This window comes from Nilaparvata lugens, chromosome 3, assembly GCF_014356525.2.
Source record: "Nilaparvata lugens isolate BPH chromosome 3, ASM1435652v1, whole genome shotgun sequence".
NCBI classification, from domain to species: Eukaryota; Metazoa; Arthropoda; class Insecta; order Hemiptera; family Delphacidae; genus Nilaparvata; species Nilaparvata lugens.
In genome coordinates, this window is record NC_052506.1 from 84,515,098 (window position 1) to 84,542,807 (window position 27,710).

Here is a 27,710-nt window from a genome sequence, read left to right on the forward strand (position 1 = left end):
AGAGAAGAAGAGAGGATGGTAGAGTAAGTGATCAAGGAGGAAGAGCTGAGGGAGACAGGGAGGGAGATAGTATGAGAGAGAGTTTATAACGAATTATAGAAGAAGAGAGTTAAGAAAGAAAGAGGGAAGAGTAAAAGAGAAGAAGAGAGGATGGTAGAGTAAGTGATAGAGGAAGAAGAGGTGAGAGAAACAGGAAGAAAAATATTATGAGAGAGAGTTTTTAACGAATTATAGAAGAAGAGAGTTAAGAAAGAAAGAGGGAAGAGTAACAGAGAAGAATAGAGGATGGTAGAGTAAGTGATAAAGGAAGAAGAGGTGAGAGAGACAGGAAGAAAAATATTATGAGAGAGAGTTTATAACGAATTATAGAAAAAAGAGAGTTGAGGAAGAAAGAGGGAAGAGTAGAAGAGAAGAAGAGAGGATGGGAGAAAAATAGTATAGGAGAGTCCCTTTTGATCGAGAGAGAAAGAAAATGGTGAAGGGAGAAAGAGAGCACCAAAATTATATAATCTACTTCCTGCAAACTTTAAACAGATTAATCATCCTAGAAAGTTCAAAACAATAGTACACAATTGGTTGATGAGCAAAGGAAAACAGAACATAGAAAACATTATTTCAAACAACAACTAACAACCTAATTACTTACTAAACACTAACTAATCAATAATACGCACAAAAAACTAACAAAACCTACTTTAGAACATGGTAAGCCATAGTGGAGTAGGTCAATTTCCACACAGAAAAAAAACAAGTAGAGGACACATTATAAGAATTTTTTGTAACTAACTATTGTATGTAATATTGTAATTTATCTAATATTTTGTGTAATTGATGTTGTAGTTTTAGTTTTTTTTTGAGAAATGAACATTCATTTATCTCATTTATTCAATGTAAGGAACTGACATCGCTAAAATTAAATAAAAAATTCTACTATTTAAATTGAACGTCTCTTTAATAAAACTTGAACATTTAAAACTTTTAATCATTACATATTATTTTAACTAGAAACTGATCAATGGTTGAAGCTAGTCATTAAAATATCAAAAAGTTTTTGATTAAGGGTACTACAAGTTTTTATATTGTTTTTTATCAATTTAAAAAGATAATTTATTAGGCGGAGTTAGGACTTTTAAGTCCTCTCTATCACTCAACCTCGATAAGTGAGTACAGTAGAAAAAAAGGAAATGCAGGTAAAGATGATGTAGTGGAAAAAGAGAGAAGTAGGAAATGGACGATTTGGGAAATAGGAAGAGAAAACTAAATTTTCACTCCAGTTGAAAGGAAAACGAAGAAAAAATCTGCTCAAAAAGGTAGTGGACTCTCAACTGACTGAACGACTATGTCGTTTGGAAATTGGCAAATTGTGTTCGAAAAGGTTGCCCCACGTCAAAAGCATGGTCAGGGGGTTGGGTTTGCTTAGAAAGGGGTGAACCAGTCCCCCCTCAAAAGGTAAAGTACCCAAGGCAACTCACCGGGTCTGAAGGCAACCCCCCCCCCACACAATTCCAGCCAGCTTGAGCCCCCACCTCTCACCACCTCACAGACCTTTTTTCAATCAAAACTGCTCTTACATACAGCTAGAGGCATCTACCCTCCCGTCCTAGACACTACCCTCGTTCCCTTATGGGTGGGGGTGGGGGTAGCTAACCCCCAACTCTTACCCACGTGATTGCTGTTGGGGGGGGGGATGGAGATGGTAACGTCAGAACAGAAGCATTGCAACTTCAACAACTTCAATTTACTGCGTGGGAGTTCAATTTAGTTGTTGTTATTAAGATGTTTGTTATGTAACATTTGCTGTATATTATGCAATATAATGGCTAAGTTATGAGATGGGATATCTCCGAATTTGTGTGGGAGGTTGAGAGTTTGAGAACTAGTTGCAAAATGAATTCATGAAAAGAAGTGTATCTGGGATACTATATTTGATTAAACCAATTTCAATTACTAGAAAAACTATGCTTTGTCGCACTATCTATTAACGTAGTGTCAAAAGTTATTAAAGACTAGCTAGGTACCCCGTGCTCTGTAAGATTCGAATTGAAAACTTGACCAACTGAAAACTTGACGTAATGAAATCTTGAAGAATTAAAAATAGGCCTGTAACCATCCTCGGTGAATTAAGAATCTATATGCAAAGTTAAAAAGTTGATGAGTCCAGTAGCTCAGACGTGATGATGCGTCATTCGTGAATTTCCTATCCTGTATGTTGTGTTTAAGCCAATAATCTTTCTTTTATTATAATAGATTATAACGTATTATACCGCTGTGCTTTTATTGATGATGTAAATAGGAACAACTTGTATTCTTCTCCACCTTCATATTTCTTTATCTTCTTATTCTCCTCCTCATCCTCCTTCTTCGTCTTCTTCTTCTTCTCCTCCTCCTCCTCCTCCTCCTCCTCCTTCTTCTTCTTCTCCTGATCCTTCTCCTTATCATTGTCCTTTTTCTACTATTTCTTCTTCTTTTTCTTTTTTTTCTTCTTCCTCTTCTTCTTTTCCATCTTTCTCTTCATTATACTGATAATGAATAATAAATAAATAGATTTTATTGTCGTAGACCAATATAGGTAATTGACAAAGTCATAGTAATACAATATTACAAAATAATAGAGTCAAAGCAATACCGTAGTTTAAAGTCACAAAGTAGAATATGATATAATATTATTTTCATGAAAAAAAAAGGAGATCGGATAGAGTCAATCTGATTGGCCAACAAACTTGAATTCTGATTAATGCTACAAGACTTTTTTTCCAATATTGAAAATTCATGGAACCAAGAGTTAGTAGGAGTAGTTTGAACGTGAACCATACAAACTCTGCAAAAATTGAAGAACTAATACATCTCAAAGAATTTTGAGATTAAAAGTTCAATATAAAACGTGGATTATACATTGTTAATTTGAAGAAAATACTCAAGAAATCCTCTTATCTTGGAGTTTCGTCTCTCCCCCTTTCATTCAGTAAACGAATTTTTCAAATTCACCCACTTTATAAAAATCATCAGTAAACCATCTTATCTCGAAGTTCCCCTCTCTTCCAAACACTCAGGAAACCTTAAAATTTTTCAAATTCACTCTTTTTCTTATCCCTTGCTTTAAAAATCGAAAAAGACAAGGAGTGGGTTGAAGATTGAAGTGAATAATCATGATGAATAATGAATTCGAATATTTTTTCAACAAATTCATTTAGAGCCTAATGAGTTTCCTCTGGAGCACAAGGAAAAATACGTTTCCATTAAAGGAATGTTGGATTGGGTGAGGGAAGAGTGAGGGAAGAGGAGGGAGGCTGTTTGTTGATGGTTGATTACTGCGTAACTGATGGCCTATCTCTCTCCATCCTTCTCTATCTTCTCATTCTCTTCCACAATTCCCTTCTGCTCAACAAACATGCTTCTTCAGCTTTAGTTATACGTTATCCACTATTTATTATCTTCTCTTTTTTTCATTCTCCTCTTGCTTATTTTTTATTTTTCTTCACCTCTTTATTCTTCACTTCCCGTCATTATCATCCATCATCTACTCCTAAACGGCTGAGTTGACTGATGAAGGAGGAGAAGAAAAATATGCTTCTTCTTCTTCTTCTTCTTTTTCTCCTTCCTCTTCTTCTTCTTCTTCATCATTTTCATCTTTTTCTTCTTCTCCTTTTTCTTCCTCCTCCTCTTCTTACCTATATGAGACTGTCATGCACTCATGCACATGCAGCATTAGACCTCGGTGGGAAACATTTCCAAAACAAAACTTTTACTTGATTCCATATCATCTAATGTTAAAGTGTTTATTCTTGTTAATTAATTTATCTTATTTACACATACACAAACTCAAAACAGTGATTGGAAGAGAAACAACAGAATTGATCCAAAACTATTTATCACCCGTATTTTGATAGTTGATGAGCTAGTCTAGATGAGGTTATGGTACCAATTTTTATAATTTCACAAAATAATGTAAAATGAGTTGAAAATGTAAAAGCTGTCTTATTCGAAGATTTCAAAGTGACTGATCAAAATTTATGGAGTTACATTACCAACAACTAACATTACTAAGTAGCTGGCATCATGACACTTGAATAAACATTTTATAACAAAAACATTTTTTTGAACATTAATCAACTTATATCACCATCTCTGATTAATCTCTGCATGCTTTCGCTGAATTCATCATTTTAGTGATGAGTTACTTCACTAATTCCACTAGTTGCTTTCGCTAATTCAGATTAGTGATGATTTTCACATTTGCACTTAGTATTTCGTAGGATTACTAAACTCGAGATCGATGTAATTTTATTCATTTATTTATTTACAATGCAAATGACACTAATGCAATAACATTGAAAGATAAAATAATAAGGTAGTCCTTGTGCTATTTTTCTTCCAAATTTATAGGTGACAAAGTCCAAGATAAGGTTAGAATTTCACGTGTACAATTTTTATAGAATTTTGGTCCAAAATGTTAAAACTACAAATTTTGAATTTAGATGGCTTGGATTGATAAATTAATTAGAAATATTCCACTCAATTAATCTGATGAATTATCTTCCTGATATTTATCCACTTGATAATGATTACATTGAGACGGGTGAAGAACGTGTGATAATTATTATGATGATCATTATGATATTGAACATCTAACAGACTTGGGTCACGTCATGTCACGTCGCGTCGTGTCTCAAGGATAATAGTAATAATATCGAGTAGCCTGGCTAGCTCGGGTCTGGTGTCAGAGTTCCCAGGTCGCACCTTGTCATGACCCCAATTTAACATCAAAATAGCAAGTATTGAACTTGAATATTCGAAGATGAACGAGTGACACGATGTAACAGAGATTCAAGAGGGAAACCAAACATCTGAAAATGAAAGTGAAAGGAAAACTGTCACGTAACAAGATTGAGAGAAAAAATAAGAGTCGAATTGATTGAATGTTGAAGGGCTTGCATTGCTTGACCCTGACTGAACCCTTTATTAGGAAAACGTTGGCTGAGCAAATAAGACCTGATTACAGCCTATTGTCGACACACAGCAGTAGTCAAATAATAAGAGTTCGGTTGCTTAGCAACGTTGCTGAAGGTTGCGGAATGTTTAAAAGGAACAAACAAATGACGCAAGAAGGACGAAGGAAATGGATGAAGGAGAAAAGGAGAGAGAAAGGAAAGGATTCGGGCGACAAAGGACCTCTCCCACTTTATTGCGTTCCTCAAGTTGGCCTCGTCCTTGTCTCGTGTTACCAAACTTTCTGAAAGTGAAAATTCAAAAGATTTCACGGCTGCTTCTGAGAAATTTCGTTAATCAGTTCCTGGGTTTCTCGTAATTCACGGAGAACCACTTCAAACTGTCAACAATCCTCATAAATAACATTAATACAACACCATTCTGACCTATGCTGACAGTGTGAAGTAGATCCCACTACGTTGTTGTCGAATCCATTAATTTGAAATAGTTTGGTCGAAAATTGAAAACGGTGATGGCTGTTGTTGTGTAAGATGCAGTTATCAAATTAAGAAGTTCTGTAACTTCTTAGGGCCCAAGAGGTTAGGACTAACCTCTTCAATATTGAGTCACTCCAAAAAAACGAGATTAGCAATATTTTGTTTGTTATCAATGATTCGAGATGGCTTTGCCAAAAATAAAAATCGTTGTTTAAGTGACATTGAAAGATGATAAAAATGATATATTATCACTTATCTTTGATGCAGAATGATTCGATGTGATGATGATAATTCGAATGATAATGACCACTTGGACATTATAGGATCAAGTCAGCCTTTATTGGATGAGATAACATCTTCTTTGGTGAAACCAGCATGGGCAATTTCGAGAGTAAAGCTTTATAGTTCTAGAAGGATCCAGGTTTGATTTGCGGGATTGATTTATTAACCTGAGATTAGAAAAACCTTTATAGAGTCCACGAATTCACCATTGAATAATAATATAATGGTGGCTTGAGACAAAATATTTTGTCACTGTGGCTTCTTAAGGTGCGTACAGATATACGCGCCGCGAACATGAGCAATAATTCACTTTTAATCAGCTGACTATATCTTCATTTTTATAGAAACGGTAAGATATAGATATAAACAGCTCGGCATCAGCTGATTAAAAGTGAATTGCTCATGTTCGCGGCGCGTAAATCTGTACGCACCTTTACTCTGTAGCTTTCCTCTTAATGTGGTTTTGTATTGATAAGTGGATGTGGTTGGATTAACTTCAAATATTCAGCATTTTTTGTTGCATTGATTTTTCTTCATCAGGAATCTACTGACAGTTCATAGTATTCACTTTTCCTCTTATCAAGAAATAGCCTCAAACACGAAAATAATAATCAATTTTCATTCCACCATGACTAGTACTTGAATTCTATTCCACATCCAATGACTTTCGTCGATAATTTTTGTGTCCATTGTAGCTGTAGTACCTTCAAAGTACTTTCAAAGTCTGTGGATTATATTATAGCCACGTTAAAATGGCAGTGAAGAAAGATAGCAGAGCAATGTGGCGGATCCTCTGTCTTGTCAATGCCTTCTATAGACGGTATAGGTTTATTGATGTAATATTAACTGTTCATTCTCGTTTAAAATAATAAATTATATTTTATCAATCAAGAGATTATATTTTTCAATTATTTAATAATTACGATGAAATATTTTGTCAATTCTACATTGTTGAAAGAAGATCTTGCAACAGAGTAAAGCGAGAAAGAGATAGAGCTATCTGCTTTGTTCAATGATAGACAAGGTTAGCAATACCATTGCTAATTGAACACTGCCATTATAAACGTGGACCTGACTATAGAATATTAGTTGTCAATATCAAATATTTTCTTATATTTTAAGTTATAAAGATACTTTCTGATCAACCTAATATTTTACTAACAGATGCAGACCAAGCATGATATCTTTATCACGCATTCCTTTAAGCAAATTTCGAGTGAAGACAGAACACGAGCAATGTAACAAACGAGCTCTTGTTGATGGAACGCCCCTATCAAATTCTATTGGTTGAAGCCAGTTCCAACGTCACACAATGTCGACCAGTCACGTGCGAGAAGACTCTGAGGCACGCCATGAACTAAATCCAAGAACACGCCCACAACGCGCTCCAATTGGTTGATGGTATTACGTCAGTAGATCATCATTTCGAGGACAAACTAATTCAATATCATTCCATATCCCATGAATATAATATAGCCTATTATTGATTCAACCTCAGCAGTGTTTACGAAGTGTGAGAGTAATATCAAGTGACTAAAATGTTCGATTAATCAGAGGGAAAAACTATCAGAGATTGGAATAAATTCCCGTTATTTTTCTGATAAGAGAATCATTCCATTACTACCCATTTTATTATCATACTAGCACCATAGACCGAATAAACAAATCTTGAACCTTATCAGTCTGTGCTAACACTAATACTCATGATGATTATGTTGGGTACTGTTATAATGCTATCGATAATAAACAGGCCTTCTTCTAGAAATGGATGATCGTAAAAATCTCCATCAATCAGAGAAGCTATCAATATTTCAAATGGAACAATTTGAGATTTGAACAAAAAATCCCTGTAGCCAACCCCATACGAGAAGATCGTGAAAAACTCCATCAATCAGATAAGCTATCAATACTTCGAATGGAACAGTTTGAGATTTGAACAAAAAATCCCTGTAGCCAATCACATATGAGAAGATAATATAATATACAAATTGACAACACTGCATCGACTGCCTTATCAAATTGAATTAATATTCCCAGTCCTTTAGGGTTGCATGAAAAGAATGTAATTTCCATAATTTGACACAAGAATATATTATCAAGGTTCAACTTGTTCCATTCAGAGTATAGATCTTGAAAATGAACTCTCCATATTGACAATTTCAGTTGAAAATGAATTGCTATCCCCCTGGGATGTGTTTGCATCCTTCGAGAATCTCTGACCCATGCAAATTGATAACTCCTTTTATGAATTTATAATAATGTTAATATAACTAACATACCATCTACTTTGTTCCCCTTGTGTTCCATTATGCCAATTTCAATAATAATTATTCTAGCCGTGCCTGAATAATCATCCCTTTTGAGAGTACTATTTCTTAGTCATGTTCCGCTACTTCATTCCAATTTAATAATCCTAGATGAGCCTTAAGCCCTTTCGAGACTAGTCTTACAAAACGTATCTTCATCTCGTTTTCCCTATCAGACGCTATTTGTCTTTGAGAAGCAAGAGCTTCTCTTATTTATACTCAGCCCTGATATCAGCAAGGAATAATATGAAGCTCTCTTTACCGTCAGATTTCCGAAGGGACCAACCAACCTCTTTGTATACTTCTCATTACAGTTTGCTCAGATACATGCTACTCCCTTCTCCTCCAACTCCTCCTCCTCCTCCTCCCACTAATCCTCCTCCTCATCCTCCTCCTCCTACTCCTCCTCCTCATAACACTGTATTTTCTTATTCTGTGTCTCCTCCTCCCTCACCTTCTTCTCTTTCCTCTCCTTCTTCATCGCTATTCACCTATCCAAGATTAAACTCCCCGGTCTCATTCGTATCTCTTGTCGGATGCTTGTGTAGTTACATTTTGATCCTCTACTGAGAGATCACTGTCGTGATGCATGTAGTCTAATACATGTCTGCAGTCTCTAATACATGTTTTCAGTACACACATTGATGATCATCTGTTGCGTCATAATTCTCCAGCGTTTCCTTGTAAATACATGATGGCTGATGGCTTACATTGAGCGTGAGCTAAGTGCATTTTGGGAGATATTCACTAAATAAAATAATGGAAATATATCAATTCTATCATAATCTTCCAGGGAAGTGCACAGAGATTCATCCATTATAGATTTATCTTTCATTCAATCATCATCATGGATTAGTTTATTCAAACCCGTTCCGACGTCCATCCTTTTCTCGATCTATCAATATTCATTCATACACAATTATCACAAAAACGTCAAAATTTGAGTTTCACTTAAATGACAGGTGACATGTCAGTATAATCTAATATTAAATTATTCCTATAGCTATCCTATAACTGAATATTGTAGATAAGAATCATCTATTTACAAAGTCGAAAAATCTACTCTCTAATTAAATCTATATATCAATGTGTACTAACGTATTAGATATTAGTAGATAGTCTAGATTGATAAAATTAATCAGACAAATTTGTCGTTATTCAAATCAATTGAAATTGAAATTCGGTAGCACTGTAAATAGTTTTCTCAATTAATATCTTCCTAACTGTTTTTTTGAATAGTTGCACTGACTCTATCTTTCTTATTTCTGCTGGGAGTTTATTAAAATATCTCATCCCAGAATAAAAGGGAGATCTCTCAAATGCTGTGTGGCGATGAATTGGGAAAGCAATTATGTTTCTATTACGAGTGTTGTACTCGTGGTTGTCATTACATAATTGAAACTTGTTATAATTCATTTTTACATTAACTAATGATTGATTTATATTAATGGCTGGAAGTGTTAGAATCTTAATTTGTTTGAAGTGTGCTCTACAAGAATCTCTAGCTCTTAAACCACAGATGATCCTTAAGATCTTTTTCTGAATAATAAAAACCTTTAAATATTTAATCTCACCATTGGTTCATGAAGTGGATTTCCGTTAAACTCGATAATCAAAGATCAATGTTCTAATAATATTTTAGCCTGAATTGATGTGAGAATGCATGAATAAAACTAAACTAACTATAAATTAAACAAGAAGTAACTATCAACATTAAGACAATACTACCTGAAAACCAAAAATCATCTTGACCCCATATTATAACTGATTCAAGTCCAGAACAATGATATATAATCAGTTTTCACCGATAATTTATAGCTTTTCTCAACCACTTTTACTTTCCTTGCCCTATTACCATAGGTAAGGAAAGTATTGCTTTCCGAAAAAAATTAAGGTACCCCAATTTCTAAATTTCTATACGTTTCAAGGTCCCCTGAGTCCAAAAAAGTGGTTCTTGGGTATTGGTGTGTATATATGTGTGTGTGTGTGTGTGTTGTGTGTGTGTGTGTGTGTGTGTGTGTGTGTGTGTGTGTGTGTATGAGTGTATGTGCGTCTGTGTACACGATATCTCATCTCCCAATAAACGGAATGACTTGAAATTTGAAACTTAAGGTCCTTACAATATAAGGATCCTACACGAACATTTTCGATCAAATGCAATTCAAGATGGCGGCTAAAATGGCGAATATGTTGCCAAAAACAGGTCTTTTTGCGATTTTCTCGAAAACGGCTTCAACGATTTCGATCAAATTCATACCTGGAAAAGTCATTGATAAGCTCTATCAACTGTCACAAGTCTCATATCTTTAAAAATTTCAGGAGCACTGCACCATCTATGCAAAGTTTGGTTTTAGATTCTCAATTATCAGGCTTCAGATACAATTTAAACAAAAAAATTCAAGTGGAAAAGATTGAACATAAAAATCTCTACAATTAATGTTTTGTAACATTTTTACCTAAAATTGAAAATAAGCTCGAAATTCGAGAAAATAAGATTATTCAATTATTGCAAACTGCTGGCAACTGTTGATCCAATTAAATCATTCACTATGAAGAGATTGCAGACTTCGTGTATCTGCAGCGCCATTGTCCTGTCACCAGCCGGCTCAGATCTTTGAATAGTAGACTTGAGATGCGCGGGAACACTAGCGTCAGTTGATAAATTTTCATAACGGCAAGGAAAGTTGTGTGAGTGCACCACACCATATTTTCAATTACGAGTGAGCTCGTTTTGAGTTAATTAATACTTACTTACTCCTCAGCTCTACAAGTCACTACAACCCTTGGCCTCCCTCACAAAGCTTCTCCATCTCTCCCGATCGACTGCCTGCCTTTTCCAGTTTCGAACTCCAAGCGTTCTCAAATCCTGCTCTACGTCACCTGTCCATCCATTCCTTCGCCTTCCATTTCTTCTTCTATTATATATTCTTTCCCTCCATATACATTTGGCAATCCTTTTATCACCCATTCTCACAAAGTGCCCCATCCACCTAATTCTGCCAGCTTTAATATTGAGTTAATCAATATTCCACAATAATAGGCCTAATAGGAGCAATATTCTCAAATGCAAATACTTCATTTTTTCTTGAAAATGGAAAATTTTTTGTGGATGGATTAAGGAAGTGGATTTTCATAGTAATTGTTATATCATCAACAATATTCCATATTTTGATCCGTACTATACTGTTCATCGAAAGTACGAAGAGGGAAAATTCTAGGGCAATCCTGTAGATTTTCTCCCTCACTCTGACTTGATTTTGTGTTTGCTCAAATGAATGAATTTAAATTCTCATGATATACATAATACATAACTAAGAAAATTTACTATAAAAACTAAATGAGTTACTTGAACAAATAACATAATAAACTGCCAAATGAACTCAACACTTGGCCTCTCACTTGTGAGAGAAGGACCTCTTCAAAAATAATCCAGCTCAGTTGCCGTCAAAAAGACTAAGCACAGGCACTGAGTGCCAAATGAATACTAAGCACAAAGCTGATTTATTCACAGCCACTCTAGAGCCAAGTACTGTGCTTCGAGAGAAAAAAGGGACTTGAGACTTAGGAGACTTCATTCCGTTTTCATCCCTCACAACTTGAAAACTTTGTATACTCTCTCGAAATAATACGACGAATGAAATCTCTTCCAAGAATAAGAAGAGAGAAGGAGGAGATGAGAAAGGAAGAGGAAGGGGTAGAAACTAAAAAGGGTAAGAGGCAAGCAACAAAAGTTTTTTCCTGCCATTTATATGCACGGCACTAGCAAGCTTGACATTTTCATTTTTCAATTTCCACGCGGCAGTATATTATCCAGCTCTTCAATTCCATGTGTCTCCAGAATGTGTTCTCCAAAAACTTGTAAGCTCACTGGAGAAATAGAATATATTCCATGTTTATATCATTTTGGTTCGTGGAACGAGTGTATAGCCCAAGCTATAAATGCTGCATATCATTGATGAATTCACATAGAAAAATATGACTGAATAGGAACACACATGGAAAAGTTCTTTGTCAAAATTTCCTGTTCTAATTTGCCATACAATAGTTGATTTGCTGATATTACTTTCTTGATGACAGTGTAATTGAACAATTCCAAGATACTAGCAACCCATTGGGTTGAATTCCTATGGTGAGGTCCACGTTATAATGGCAATGGAGAAAGATAGGAGAGCAACGTTGCCGATCCTATGTTTAGTCAATGCCTTCCATAAACGGTAGCTGATACAGGTTTATTGATGTAATATTTACTGTTCATTCTCATTTTTAATAATCAATTATCCTATTATATAAGGCGAGCAATTTCTGTATTTATATGTCTGGTTATTTTTATATGTGGCTATTATTTTTATATGTGGTTATTTGTGTTTAACGGATCTCTAAAACGGCTCTAACGATTTTCACGAAATTTGGAACATAGTAGGTTTATGATAATTGACCGAACTAAGTGAGGTCTAAGATTCAAGTCGACGGTTTGGCATTTCTCTTAATGTTTAAATGTTTATATGTTTATATATTTATATGCTGCGCATTTACGGCAAAACGCGGTAATAGATTTTCATAAAATTTGACAGGTATGTTCTTTTTAAATTGCGCGTCGACGTATATACAAGGTTTTTGAAAATTTTGCATTTCAAGGATAATATAAAAGGAAAAAGGAGCCTCCTTTATACGCCAATATTAGAGTGAAAATCAGACTATAGAATTCAAATAAAAAATAAAAATCAATTTATTTGCCATAAAATACATTACAATTATATGAATTGTCCTCTAAATACAATTTGACTTTGAAAATAATATTTCTGTAATAAAACACAATGTCAATCAAATTAGTAAATTAATAGAGAAAGCAAAACATCAAGCTTTTTTATCAATTCGTGGCTCGACTAGCAGTTAGAACTTGTGCGCTAGCCGATATAAATTATGCAGATATTTGTAAGACAATAATATAATTACCAAACAAAATACATTATTATTAAATTTATTCGGGTATAATGAATTATAGTCTAATAATATTGAACAATAATTGATTTTCGTTGTACAAAACTCATATCTAGTGAATAGTCCCGATTTCAGTGAAATAATGTAATAATAATTATAATGATCATAATAAATGTAGTAATAATAGTCATAATGATAATCTAATCCTATAGGCTATTAAAAGAGAAGTAATAAATAGGTAAAGATGGTATCTGTTTTGATCGAATGAAGTAAAAGTAACAATGAGGTGGTCCATATGGCTAGAAGTAATGGAGGTAAAAATTTTTTATTTAGATTTCTAAGTCAAAGAAAATCATTTCTTGAACCCACTTATCTAATTCATTAGCTTTGGTTTCAGTGATTCTATTGATAATAAAGGACGTTGGGATTTTGTTGATGAGGATTTTGCTATAATAGAACATTTGATGGCGATTTACTGATAAAACTGTCCTGTCAACATTGTACATATTTGTTCCAGATAGACGTATATTTCATGGTTTTGTGTGGATTGTAAATTGATCTCTATTTTTATTGATGAATAGGATTATGTTTCTCGCATAGGTCTGTCGCAGTGTGTGTACTTTCAATTATTCATCATAAATCAGCTGACAAGTGATTACACAGATTTGTGGAGAAGCCAGTCTATTACTGTATTTGTATAAGGTCTATAGTTTCAATCGAAGACATTAAAGAGGTATGCATCTTTAAGCTGGGTTTACACCAAAGTTATTAATAACAAAATTGTTATAACTTAATCCTTATAGATTCTATTGGATTGAACGGAAGTTGACAAACACATATGTTCGTCATGTGTATGATAAGTTATGTTCAATCTAATATGATCTAGAAGGATTGAGTAATTAACATTTTTTTAATAAATTTGGTCTAATCGCAGCTTTAAGGTCTTTGGTTTCAATATTTTGTTTTGCAGTCATGGTATTATTATGCGTGGCCATCAGTATCAATATTCTCACATTCGAAAAAACTAATTTAATAGGTGAATAAAAATAAACAAATGAACTAAATAATGCTGGATAAATTAATATTTTAGAAATAATATTTTTCATTCTAAAAAATTTATTTTCATCAGATAGAAAGATCATCACGGAACTGGATGAATTATATCATATGGAATAGCCTACAAATTCAAACGTGAACTGAGTATGTTAACATTTAAAACAGTTGACATCTGGTACTTGTGGATGAGAATACTGCGTGAGGTCTACTGTTCACAGAACTACTAGTTATAAAGATTCAATTGCACTAGGTCTCATCCTTGGGAAAACTCGCTAAACGATATTAAAAGGATAATTCTTCCTTGGCTGAAACAGCTGTGGTTAGTAAAAAAGTGAGTGAGCGAGTGAGTATGTGAAAAATCAAAATATCGCATCCCCGAACTTCATAAGATGACGTATAGCCAGCTCTGAAATATAAAACCCGATCATTTCAAAGAATTGTGTTCTGTTTATCGTCGTCATCGTCTTCTTACAGGGGTAGGCATTAATACCTACCTGTTCCGCCTTCAAACATTCTCCCACCTTTTTCTTGGTCTGCCAATACTTCTCCTCCCTTCTGGCTCGTAAGCAATGACAGCTTTGAGGATTCTTCCGTTTTCCATTCTCTCAACGTGTTTTCTCCACTGTTGTCGATTCTCCTCAACTCGTTGATCACATTGAGCTCTCTACGGATATCGATATTATAAAGCCTGTCCTGTTCTGTTTATTAATAAATAAAAATAACGAGCGAAGCTCGGTGCCCCGATATTATTTTATTAGGCAAGAAATTATATTTTTCAATAATTTCATAATGAATTTTCATATTTAAGAAGAAATATTTTGTTAATTGTTAATTATACATTGTTGAAAGACGATCTGGCAACAGAGCAAAGCAAGAAAGAGATAGCGTCATTCGCTTTCTAGAATGATAGACAAGGATCACAATACCATTGCCAATCAAACACTGCCATTATAACGTGGACATCACTATAGTATACAATTGGTCTTGTTCTAATTATATCGGTAAGTTTGAATGGGAATTGTATGGAGGATCTCAGCCATTCATGTAATAGGGTTGAATTCACACTGTACTCAAAAGGATAACATGAATGGGAGATGCTATTAGTGATTGTATCACAGCTTTAGATACCTACATGCTATTTGCATTGTCAATACTAGGATTCTGGTATCTAGAAATCCGATTCCCTCATCATCTCACCTTTAGAATTATATTGGTTTCAAGAATATTCAATATTTCTTAGAATGTATCGAAGATGGATGTATTTTACTAGTAGTTCTGTGAACAGTAGACCTCGCGCCCAATAAGTTACATAGATCTGTTGTTGTTTTCTCAAAAATTAAAAAATAATTAGTCAATTAGAAATGTCTAGAAAAAATCCTAAATAATCATAGAGCTTTCTGTCCTATCGTACCGTGACGTGTCGTCCCGGAATGTGAGTGTGAGCGCTGTTATCAGGTCTAGCTGCAACTGTCTACAACGTTGATGGAAAGATACATTTTCAAGATGTTCGATGTTTTTGAACGGGTAGTATTATAGTCAACTGTCTACTAACATTGATAGAAAGATACATTTCCAAGATGTCCGATGTTTTTGAACGGGTAGTATTATAGTCCACTAGACAGCCGATTTATGATGAATAATAATTCTAAAGTCTGATTTTTGACCGAGCGAAGTGAGGTTTTTCATGAAAATAGATTCTCATGAAATTTGACAGGTATGTTCCTTTTTTAATTGCGCGTCGACATATATACAAGGTTTTTGGAAATTTTGCATTCAAGGATAATATAGAAGGGAAAAGGAGCCTCCTTCATACGCTAATATTAGAATAAAGATCAGACTATAGAATTATTCATCATAAATCAGCTGACAAGTGATTACACAGATGTGTGGAGGAGCCAATCTATTGCTGTATTTCCATAAGGTCTATAGTTTCAATCAGGTACTTGTGGATGAGAATACTGCGTGAGGTCTACTGTTCACAGAACTACTAGTTTCACTTTTTTGTAGTTGAGAAGTTGATATTGTGGTAATTATTCATATTGAATGAAAAAAGACTAAGAAATTGTCAAAAAACCACTGATTTATTGATAATTAGAAAGACCGGTTTCGGTTATTACACCATTGTCAATCTCTGGTAAACTAAAACTAAATACAAGAGCAGCAGAATTTATACTAGTAGGCGAGTACTGCTATTGGTCGAGGGCATGAACGCCTGCCATTGGCCTAGCTAGACAGTCTCCTCCCCCTCAACGGTGTGACAAAATGGCGGCTTAAGCAACAGAATCGCCATGATAATAAAATTTACTTTGAGTACAAAATAAGAACCAAGAAAACAAGTGTGAAAGATAATAAAACAAATATGTAAATGGAAAAACTATTGACCAATGTATGCTTACAATTTTATGATAAAACTAAATTCGTAGTGTTGTACTGGTTGAAATGAATCTGGTCATTTAAACTATACTGGGAATTTTCCTTAATTACTCTTGTTATTTCTGAAGCCTCTAGAATATTCAAAGATCTGCCTTTGTTATTAAAATGCAGAAACTCAACATTCTCCTTAACTGTGAACTTGTGATTATTTGTTATCAAATGTTCTGCAAAGTTAGAATGGGGAATCGTAGTACAACACTACGAATTTAGTTTTATCATAAAATTGTAAGCATACATTAGTCAATAGTTTTTCCATTTACATATTTGTTTTATTATCTTTCACACTTGTTTTCTTGGTTCTTATTTTGTACTCAAAGTAAATTTTATTATCATGGCGATTCTGTTGCTTAAGCCGCCATTTTGTCACACCGTTGAGGGGGAGGAGACTGTCTAGCTAGGCCAATGGCAGGCGTTCATGCCCTCGACCAATAGCAGTACTCGCCTACTAGTATAAATTCTGCTACTCTTGTATTTAGTTTTAGTTTATCAGAGATTGACAATGGTGTAATAACCGAAACCGGTCTTTCTAATTATCAATAAATCAGTGGTTTTTTTGACAATTTCTTAGTCTTTTTTCATTCAACTACTAGTTTAACTGAGTTCAAAGGCATTAGACCCTACTTCACAAGTGAAAATATCATCAGCTTTTAATTCATATCATACATTATCTTCATTAACATTATCTCCTTTTGTATTATCCTTAAAATGCAACATTTCAGAAAACCGTATGTACAAGTCGAAACGAAATTCAAAAAGGAACATACCTGTCAAATTTCATGAAAATCTATCTCGCCGTATATGCGGAGCATATATATAAACATTGAAACATATATACATATAAAGAGAAATGCAAAACTGTCGACTTGAATCTTAAGGTGCGTACACGCCGCGAACATGAGCAATTCACTTTTAATCAGATGATGCCAAGCTTTTTATATCTGTATCTTACCAATTCTGTAAAAATACAGATAAAGCTGATTGAAAATGAATTGCTTATGTTCACGGCGCGTATATCTGTACGCACCTTTAGACCTCACTTCGCTCGGTCAACTAGGTATTCAGGGTTTTTATTTGATCAAGATAGTGGTCTATTCATGATTTCGTCTTTTCAAGCTAGTTGTTAGACCACACCAATTGGGATCGAATGTATTGAATAAGCCGAACATAACGACTCAACATTGAAGTGGTTCTAGAATTGCATCAAAAATGTATTGAATATGCACAGAAATGCATAGAGCATCACAATATTTCTTGCGGTCTGGCAATTTTCTTCCAATCTATTGAAACATTGAATCACCTTCCTATCTTGTACTTGTTTTCACACAATGTTTTCTATTGCAGATCATACGAGAATGATCTCCATCATCTAGATACAAGCTTCATCAAGTAAGTAGATTTTGAAATACTTATATTCTCTTGTTATTTTGTTATTTTTGGAGGGACGGATTCAAGAATCCAAAAGTTCAAAGAACCCCACACGTCAACCGAAGCTTATTGTGTTCCTCTATTCTCTTGATAGTTAATGTACAATTTTGTTTATAAAAAAAATTGTATTCTCATTTGAAGTATTCAGTTCAACTTTGTAGTACGCAGTTGAAATTTGAACTTGATCAACCAAGATTCAATGCAGCTGAATGAAGAATATTGAAAATGTTCCAATTCAACCGATTTGTGAGTTTTGAAATCAACTACTGTCATACTGTACATCATTCGATACAATTAATATCGTGATGTCAAAATGATTATGGTATTTGGAGTATTACTCATATGTGACTTTTACTGTTAAATTGAAATAACTCTTGATATCGTCAAAACACAAAGTTGAAGAATATAAAGAAAATAAAAATCTCAGTATCCTTTTTTTGAAATATTTTATCACAACATGTTTCGGACTTTTATGCCATTTTCAAGTGATATGAAGTAAATAAATAAATACTACTGGAAGAATCTTATACCAAAATTGAACCCAAAATTTAGAAGTAAATATATGAAGTAAATAAATAAATACTACTGGAAGAATCTTATACCAAAATTGAACCCAAAATTTACAGTCTTAGTTGATAAAACATATGAATACACTAACATATGATCAAAATAAGAATCTTCCAGTAGTATTTATTATTCACTTCATATCACTTGCAAATGGCATAAATGTCCGAAACATGTTGTGATAAAATATTTCAAAAAAAGGATACTGAGATTTTCTTTATATCCATATTACAAGTAGCCCTATACAGAGAAAAAAGTTGAAGTTTTTTATTGGTGCTTTTTTTAAATAGAACTATTTCAATATATATGAAGTTAGTTTCAATACGCCCATATCCAACAATCTATTAAAAATGCATTCACTTTCAAGTTTTATTTTTTGTGAAGCTTTTCTATATTTTGTTTTTGAAGAAAAAATAAATTCATCAATTACAATACATTCATTCATTCCATTAATACAATTATTAACCCTATCAATTCTCTCACTATATCACTAACAAACAACTCTATTACACTATTTACAAAATGTCATCATGTCACAAATTAAAATTCCACCTTCTTGTGATTTTAATTCCATTATTACAGAGCCAAAACGCTGGAATCATGTTTCGTATATTAAACAGGTCATTAATTACTAATGACTTAGTCTGGCTTTTGAATGGATACTATAATATTATTTTGTATTACAATCGGACAAAAGCACATCGATTAATGAAGCTCATTAACGGTTTTCGCTCTACATAATTAACACAACTGGTATCAACCTCAACTTCAAAGCTTGCTACATGCATTTGTTCATTATCCTTCATATAAAGGAGGTGATTGGATTTGGAGTTCATTTTTTGTATAAAAATCATTTTTCACCTCATTGTAATATATTGTTATTAGATCTGCCAAAAAATGACAATCTCACACATCAATAGTCGTCATCTACGAGAGAAGAAAATGAAAATTTAGAATTATTGTTTATATTCTTTGTGGTCATCATCATTATAATTAATAATTATTATTACTATTCAACATAAAAAACTAACAACCGAGAGTATAACAAGAAACTTGAAACATAAAGTGATATGTAGGGATATGGACTGTATTGGCTACGGCTTCGAGAAATACGACAGTATAAGAGGAAAAATGAAAACATGAGTGTTCTGTAAGGCGATGGATTGTATTGAATCCGGCTGAAAATGTCGTATCTAATCTATTAGATTACTCAAATTACTTAGATCACTTAGGATCGGTTGCCCAAAAGCCGGTTGAAGCCTTTTTTATAAGACGGCTTCTCTCATTGGTTCTCGTAGAATTAATCACGATTAAAATCTAACTGTCTTTTGTGCAACCAGAACTTTGATGAGCTGCACGTTAATGTTCGATGAATGCCTGCTTGAATCCTTCACTAAAGTATAGTCTGTTTGGATTTAAATCATCATTCGGTGATAAATGGAGATTTACAAATGGTAAATTGGTTATTTGTTTACTGAGTTCACAATCTGCCATTGGGCGAGACAAGACACGCCCACAATGGGCAGAGCATAACTCCAGCCAATTGACACAATTAAGCAAAAAAATCTATTGATGATAAGAAATAGTTTTAGTACAATACAACAATAACATGAATTAAATTCTAGATGTAAGTGACTCTGTTACTTATTTATAAGTATGGAGTTGGTCCTTTTATTATTTTAATCCCCCTCTCAATTGTTCTTGTTAGTTTAATGACTTGTTCTCCATGCTCAGCCAATGGTGACTGTCACCATGGTTCGCATTATTATTTGAGCAAGGTAACATTTTTTGATTGTATGGTATGAGATATTGTGGTATTCCTCCATAATTGGAAGAATAAGACGTTGATATTGTCAATATCACTTTTATGAATTGACTAGCCGTCAGGCTCGCTTCGCTCTCCATATCCATCTAGCCAGGTGGCTCCCCCGTCTAGCCTGGACCCCCGTAAGAAAATAAGATCAGCGGGCTCGCTTCGCTCGCCATATCAGGCGATATAATATTCCCAGTAATACCTCTGATTGAAGTAGCAGTGCCCAATCAAATTTTCCGCGATAAATGCATTTCAATCTTCAACTTGGTGCCAACAAAGTCAACTCAACTTAATGCCAACCTGACAAAATTATTAATTTAGTTACCAGTTAACAACTGTTTCGAAGAGGTAGGCTAGATTATAGTTCTATATTAACATATGGTATGGACATTTTTCAATTATAATTAAGAGATTGGAATAAGAAGAATATACATGCTAATAGACGAACTTTAAACCCTTAAAAACCACCCTTGGAGTTAAAATATTGACAAAAGATTTCCTTGTGCGCCTCTAAAGGGCCAACTGAACAAACCTAGCAAATTTGAACGTTTTTGGTCCGGTATATTTTTAGTTCTGCGAGTGAGTGAGTGAGTGAGTCAGTCAGTCAGTCAGTCAGTGAGTGAGTGCCATTTCGCTTTTATATATATAGATTTTCGAATGAATAAAATTGGTATTAACAATATCAACGTCTTATTCTTTCAAAGGTAATATTTCACCATGTTTTTGTCAGTTCAGACTCTTCCTAGCCCAGCTATCAATGTCAGGAACCAATAAGAACGATTCTAGTAACTGATTCAAGGCCCTCATGCCCCTTAAGAGCCCTATTCAGCTCATATAAATTTGGTTTGAACGAAAATAGATCAGCTGTTCGTTCAAGCCTGAAATGAAACAAAACTCAAATAAATTCGACTATATTTCCATGAAATCCAGGATTACAACGTTCCTGTCATTGGTACCGTAGCAATGAATAGCATAGCAGACATAGCATACTAGGCTAAGATCGTTTTCAAAAGAATCGTTTTCGAATACGGCACTTAATTACCATTCACATGACATCCCAAACTCTGATTTCGTATGAAGGACTTTTCAACATAGTTCTACAACGTTTTTCATTCACCCCTATAATGATTCTGGAGTAGCACATACGTTCAGATTGTCAAGCTGTTTTTTTTTAAACTGCTAAAAGTGGCATCTGATAAGAGAGAGTGGAATGTCCGATAAAAATGAGATGAAAGGTTGGAGGAAAATGGACGACTAATGGATAAAATGAATGGAAGAATGGCGGAGAGCAGATTAAATGGATGCAAACTCAAAAGCCGGAACACAGATTTCATCAAACGTTTTGTTCCAAACAGGCGACGCGGAAACAGTGAGCCACGAATTTTGCTTTTGAACCCAGAACGGAAGGTGAGAGAGAAAGTAAGATGGAGACGGGGGAAGAAAGAGAGAGAGATAGAAGAGAGGTGTCGAGAGTAAGGTGGGCGTGAGGAAGAAAGAGATGATGAGAGATTGAGTGGGATAAAAAGAGGGAGTAGTGGTGATCTCAACTGAGTATACCAGTTAAAAATAAGAATTTTATAGCGAGAGTGAGTGAGACAGGAATTATGGACGGGACGTGAGAGACAGAACAGAAGATAAAAAGAAGGAGGGGGTGTAAGAATGGAGGGAAGAAAAATGTCACAAATAAGAAATGCAATAGTAGGTGAGTGAAGTATAGAAGATTAATAGCATGAAGAGAGGAAAAGGAAGTAAGGGAGAGTGAGAGAAGACTGGCGAGACAGGAAGGAGAAAGAGAGCAGAATGAAAAACTAATGAAAAAGTGGAAGAGAGAGGTAGGCTAGTAGTGAGGATTGAATTTGGAAAAGGGGAAAGAAAAAAGGAAGAGAAAGAAGAATAGAGGTAAGAGAGAGAAGAGAAAGAGGGAGGTTTAATGAGACAACAGGGGAGAGAGAAAGAGAGGGGGTGAAAGAGAGATTGGAGAGAGGCTGGTGAAAGGAAAAAGAGGAAGAAATAGTGACTGAAGAGAGGAAGGACAATGAGAATAGAGGGAGAAAGGGAGATACAGAGAGAGAAGAGAGGAAATAGAGAGAGAGAGGGGTGAGAGAGAAGGATAGAGGTAAAATAAAAATAAGAAGAGAGTATGAAGAGAGGTAGGAGAAAGACTATATCATTCTTCTTCTCATTGTATCTTTCTCTCTTTCTTTATTCCCATTTTCCTCAGAGAGAAACATGAGAGAGATTGATTGATTGATTGACTGATTGATTAGCTGCCTTTATTAAAAACCTAGGAGGGCGAAGTTAGGGCGCAGCCGGCCCTCTCTTACACTTAACCCTCCAATACAATTCTAAGTAAAACTAAAACACTATACAACAAAGATTATAATATAAAATAAAACAATTTACAAAATAATAAAATTTTCAAATAGCGAATGAAAGAAAGAAAAAAAACAAAATTTCTTTCTAATTTGAATCAGTGAAAATAATACAATGAGAAAAGAGAAAACTGAAAAGTGAAAACGGAAGAAACGTCAGTTCAAAATCCATAGATCATTTCGATAGAAGAAAAAAGAAGAAAGAGAGGAATAAAAATTAAAGAAGGAAGAAAGGACACACACACACACACACACACACACACACACACTAACACACACGTTAAGATTTAGTGAACATTCCAGCCGAGTCCACCACCTCTGATCCACCGCAAGACAGCCGCACCGAACCGACGATGTCCCTCAACAAGCCTTAGCTCAGCAGGCAGAGAATTCCACAAACTACAGGCTGTCACAAGGAACGACTTGTTGTACATAACAGTCCTATGTGTTGGGACAGCCAGCAGATGGGATCCATGCCGCGTTCCTCCACGACCAAAGTCACCCAAGTAACGGTACTCTACTGCCAGATACTTAGGGGTTTTAGTTTTCAATATCTTATAGAGGAAGCACAAAGCATGATGTGATCTACTCTCACGCAGCTTCATAAGTTCAAGTCTGTTAAAGTATTCAGTTACATGGTCGTCACGTCTCAGGTTGAAGATAAAGCGAACACAGTAATTATGTGCACGCTGCATCCTCTGCAGAAGTTGAACTGTCATGTCAAGAGTCACAATGTCACAGTAGTTGAAGATCGGGAAGATCAGAGTCTTGACCAACATAACCTTCGTTGAAAAGGGAATGAAGTCAGAGATCCTCTTCAATGTCATAATCCCCCCAATGACCCTGTTACAAGTCTGAGTCACGTGGCTGGTCCAGTCAAGAGTCCTTGTCATTGTAAGTCCTAGATTTTTCACGTCAGAACTGTATTGCAATTGTATGTTATTCAATTTTATAAATGGTCCGTTAGTTATGTCAAGTGTGTTTAAAAGTCTTGAATAACCTATGACTATTGATTTTGATTTAGTTTTGTTAATTTTCAGTCCATTATTCTCAGTCTATCGTACCAAACGAGTCAAAACAGCATTGACTTCATCAACTGTGACGTCAAAGTCATTTTTCTTGCAGTGCCGGTATACTTGCAAGTCGTCGGCATACAGGTGATGTCTGGTCGTGAGTAGAGTGCTTGTCACGTCATTTATGTAGATGCTGAACAGCAGAGGACCCAATACCGAACCCTGAGGAACTCCTCTGTTCACTTCACGCCACCGTGAAGAGGCATTCCCGACTCTCACACACTGACACCGACCCTGAAGATAGGACCTCACCCATGCCACAGTGGAGTTGGAAAAACCTAAGTTTCTGAGTTTATAGAGTAAAGTGGGATGGAAAATGCTATCGAATGCCTTACTAAAATCTATTAGGACTGGAACTGTTAGCTCTCTACCATCCATAGCCCTACGAATGTCGTCAGTGACTCTCAGGAGTGCAGAGGTGGTGCTATGACCACTACGGAACCCCGATTGAAAGTCACCAATCAATCCAGAACCATGGATAAATGAGCTTAATTGGGAGTGAACGATAATTTCCAGAACCTTGGACAAAACGGACAATAAGCTTATAGGCCTGTAATCGGATGGAGAGAGAGGGTCAGGGATCTTGTTCAAGGGAATCACTATAGATAGCTTCCAGTCATTAGGAAAAACGGACGTTAAAAGTGAGGTATTGATCAAATGGGTGAGAAATGGGAGGATTAAAGGAAGGATAATTTTGATGAACTTAATCGGAATACCATCTGCACCAACAGCATTACTCTTCACTCGATGAACAGCCAAGAAGACCTCTTGCTCCGTGACATTGGAGAAGTAGAAGTCCTCATTGGGATGAAAATCAGGCAGAGAGTCAAAGTGAGCACGAGCTTGGTCCAAACCCACAGGGACGTCAGTGAAGAAGCCATTGAGATCATCCAGCGAGTGAGCTACAGTCGGTATCTGCCTCTCCTTGCCAGCCCCAATCTCCCTCAGAGCACGCCAAAGAGATGAAGTTGATGATCGCTTTGAGGAGATCAAGTTACGATAGAATGTAGCTTTCGCATTTCTAATTGTTTGCTTGCAAGAGTTCCTCAAACGCTTATAATGATTGAAATCATTGGGGCTTTTTGAAGCTCTTGCAATTTTGCACCAATAATCTCGATCCCTCATTAGCCGGCGTATCTCATCTGTGAGCCATGGAGCAGGATCTCTGGTTACTCTGCGATTTTTTAAAGGAACATGTTTTTCAAAAAGAGAAACTATATTGTGGTTAAGAATGTCCAACATAACATTAACATTGTTAGTTGGAATATCTGTAACCAGTCAAGGTTAATTGCATCATTGAACAAATTGTGGTAGTTTATATTCTTGTAATCTCTATAAGTGATTATTTTTGGTTAGAGATGAGAGAGTGGGGGAAGAAAAAATAGACAGTAAAGAAAAAGATCGAAAGAGGAGAAAAGCAAAAAATGAGCGAGTGGAAAAAAGGGATACAACATTAGAAACAACTGCATGCATGGTATGAAATTAATACGAAACTCTAAAACTTATCACTCCTCACCACCGTAAATTCAGACCTGGATAATTTACTCTTCAAATTCAGTGTCTAACACCACTCTCGAGTACATTAATCACGGTCAATTATCAATTATTGATTACAAGTGTTATCAGTGCTCTTCCATACGATGCGCATTAATTTGAAACTGATAGCGCATTTTGATTTGAAACCACGAATACCTAATCAATCTCATACAACGCATGTTTATCTTTCAGTGAACTCGTTTCATTCACAATCCATATCTGAATCCCCATCTCTGTTGTCTTGTTCATAATCTATCAGGAACATCACATCAATTATTTTGGACCGTTTCTGAGTTTCTGATTTGTTTGGACAAAATGAACTTTCCTGCTCAATTTCTATTGAATTCACAAATATCACTGACGTCTCTATTCATCTAGCATTTAGTTGAGCACTGAACAGTCCAATCAAAATGAATAACCAATGGTTTTAAAACAATACGTCTGAACAATTTGAATGCCCGGTTTCCAAGCTCGGGATTTAGGTAAGTTCTAGACTTTAAACAGCTGGAGTCAGAAAATTGGCTTTCCGAAACGGGGTGTAATCGCAGTAAATAAATAAATCCTTTATTTTCTCATTATAATTGGAAATATTTTTCCTTGACGAAATGAAACATTCCTAAATAATTCAAAATAGCTGAAACTTTACACTATTTCCTCTTTATTTCATTTTGTGTTCAATTTTCTAGTTTTTCAAAATTCAATTTAAACCTGACTACGACACGACCCGTTATGGAAAGTCAATTTCCTGACTCCAGCTGTTTAAAATCTAGAACTTAGCTAAATCCCGAACTTGGGAACCGGCCCTGAAGGTGCGTACAGATCTACGCGCCGCGAACACGAGCAAATTGACTTTTCATCAGCTGATTATATCTGTATTTTTACAGAAACGGTAAGATACAGATATAAAACGCTTGGCATCAGCTGATGAAAAGTGAATTACTCGTGTTCGCGGCGCGTAAATCTGTACGCACCTTGAGATGATTTTATTTAACAAGTTGTATATTGTACGATTTTTCCATAGTTTACAATAAAATCGTTGATAATCATGAGGTATTAATAAAACCCCCAGTTTATCAAGAGTGATTTCACAAAGCAAGCGGGGTCTGCGCTGTACTGGTTTAGCCAACATTTATCCCATTTCTAAACCACATTATCAATTCCAAATCCGTTTCTCATGTTTAAACATACATTATCAACTCACTATTATGCACCAGGGTTTCTATTCATAATTGACCAAAACAATAGAAATATGACATCGCAATTTGAATTGAAAATTTGCGCTGCACTATTAATGATTGGTTGGTTATCAGTGATAGCGTAGGATTTATCTGTTTACATTCAGAGAGCGGACACAATCTGGAGTTGATGTTGGTGGCGGTCGGACGCATTTTCATCGGGAAATCGGAGCCAATGAGTCGAATTTTCCGAATTTCCCTGAGTGCTGAGTGTTAGTGCCGCGTCGCTGATTTGCAACTGCCAAATAGCTGGATCAAGTTAATCCTTTTCGGGTCCATTATGATGCTTCATTTGTGTTCGCGAAGCTTTCTCTTTTCTGTTCTCTCACTTCCTCCTCATCATCCTTTTTCAGATCTCATTCTCTGGAAAATCAAGTTGAGGGTGTAGGAAAATAATTGGATGTGGAAAAGTTGTTGGTAGGGGTATTAGGAACAATCACTCCGCTATAGATAGTTCCTCTACGTTCATCACGTCGGTGTATAATCAGCTTCTTCTTCCTCCAAAACTTATTCTCTATTTTCGGGGAAATGGAGTTTGCCGGTGAGGGTGGGGGAAGACTATGCTCTGTGACTATGCTCTGTGACTATGCCCTCGCTCAGAGAAAGAGAGGAAGATGTGTATCTGCAACTCCTGTTCCCAACCTTTTCTGAAATTACTCTGGAGAATCCATTTCAAAGATGGTAAAGTACCTGTCATAAGGACTTAATAGCTTTGTAGATTATGATAATATTGCGAATGTTCTATCATTTCCCCCTTACACACAGATGGATAGTCTAGTAGGAGGATTCCGAAATATGTTATATATATTGCATTTTCTTATTGGTGTATTATGTTTTTTGGAAATAAACTGAATTGAATTTTCATCCATGCACAAGAGTATTATAATTTGCAAGTTTCGCCATTTTTATATATTTTTCTGATCGTTTGGCTGAAAAGCATATGTTTTTATTGTTTAAAATAGATAAAAATATTAATAAGAGAACAAAGATATTGTCAAATTTCACTAAAAATGTATTAAAAACTTTAAAACAGAACCATGGTTTCACGTAGTTAACCAACTCATCATCAGCTGTACTGAGGAATGCGTTGGTTAACTAAGTGAAACCATGGTTCTGTTTTAAAGTTTTTAATAAATTTTCAGTGAAATTTGACAATATCTTTCTTTTATTATTATGGAGAGATTTCACAACATCACCATCAATTCTACTAAGATAAAAATATGTTTAGAATCTCAGAAAATTTTCAAGAAACAT

General features: G+C 35.1%; 1 protein-coding gene across 1 annotated transcript in view; it reads left to right on the top strand.

Moving 5' to 3' along the window:
* The window catches only part of LOC111044161 (adenylate cyclase type 6), a gene marked incomplete in the record, with an annotated part of 477,477 nt that overhangs the window by 251,290 nt on the left and 198,477 nt on the right, over positions 1-27,710 (top strand). Inside the window, 1 exon segment of the mRNA XM_039424881.1 lies at positions 17,784-17,824.